At 57.0% G+C, this 1,126-nt stretch overlaps 1 protein-coding gene across 1 annotated transcript in view; it reads right to left on the bottom strand.

Moving 5' to 3' along the window:
* Positions 1 to 1,126, bottom strand: part of LOC113215104 (acetylcholinesterase-like) — a 13,292-nt gene that overhangs the window by 10,892 nt on the left and 1,274 nt on the right. The window lies entirely within an intron of this gene.

Consider the following 1,126-nt stretch of genomic DNA (forward strand, 5'->3'; position numbering starts at 1 on the left):
AATCGCCCGCCCCGAGGCCGAGCGCCGCCGAGCGCCGCCACACGCGCCGTGCGCGGTGCGGGGAGTGCGAAAGAGACCTCCGAGAGCCGTAAGTACACAGCGCGCCCCAGTGTGAGCGGGGCGCGGGCGTGGCCTCCTGAGCGTGGCACGTCCCGTATGAGGTTCGGGGGGAGAAGATTGGCGTGGCGTGGCGTGGCGTGGCGTGGCGAGGCGCGCCCAGCTCTTCACCCGCCGTCATCAGCGTTACCACACAGCCCGTGGAGTATGGGGCCCCGTCCCCATCCTTTGGTGTACGCTCGAAAACAACCGGTACCTGTTTTGCTTACAGCCGGGAGGACGCAAATAGTAGTGCGAATAGCAAACAATCTTCGAAAACAGCACCCCTGAAGGTGGCGTTCACCCACACCACCACCTTGGCCTAGTCCTCAAAGTCATCAAGTTTAAGACGTCTTCAGTTGACGGTTGCGCCGCAAAATCTCTTTCCTCCTTCTTGGGAGATGGGGGAGAATCGAACAAGTGTAACTTCGGAGAGGTGCCCCCTCCCTCCCTTCCGCTACGGACTCGGGAGAAGGAAGTAGTCTTCGAGAGCAACTCCAGCAACGGTCTACTACTCCACCAGTGAGGCAAACGAAGCAACAACTTCCGCCTACGCGCAGACAGCACGCTGAACTGCTTTCCACAGGGAGAGCGAAAGCGAGAGAGGTCGGATAAAAATAATAATGAAATAATATCACCAGGTAACTAGGCCTGCGCCTGCCCCCGGCACCGGACCCGCCGGCGAGGGGCACATCCGGCTGCTTGTAATGAAAGAGAAGCGTCACTTGTAAAAGACCGGCAAAAGGTCAAGCAGCTCTGACGGCTTCTTTTATTTTTCTGATCCCCCCTCCTCCCCCATCCCCCTTTTCCATTCCCTCTTTCTCTTCATATTATGTCCCCAGCTCTCGGCCGGCGGTGCCCCCATATTTTTCTTTTTTTCCATTTTTCTCCGTTAAAGTGTATTTTTTTTACTACCGTCGTCTGCTCCCCGGTGCTGGCGCTTGCCGAGGCAAAGTAGTACGACAAATTCCGAATGTATATCGTTACTCCAGACCGCCTTTAGCTCCTCTCCGTCCCTTCGCCCTTCTTC

The sequence above is a fragment of the Frankliniella occidentalis genome, unplaced genomic scaffold, assembly GCF_000697945.3.
Source record: "Frankliniella occidentalis isolate FOCC.00 unplaced genomic scaffold, Focc_3.1 Scaffold208, whole genome shotgun sequence".
Taxonomy (NCBI): domain Eukaryota; kingdom Metazoa; phylum Arthropoda; class Insecta; order Thysanoptera; family Thripidae; genus Frankliniella; species Frankliniella occidentalis.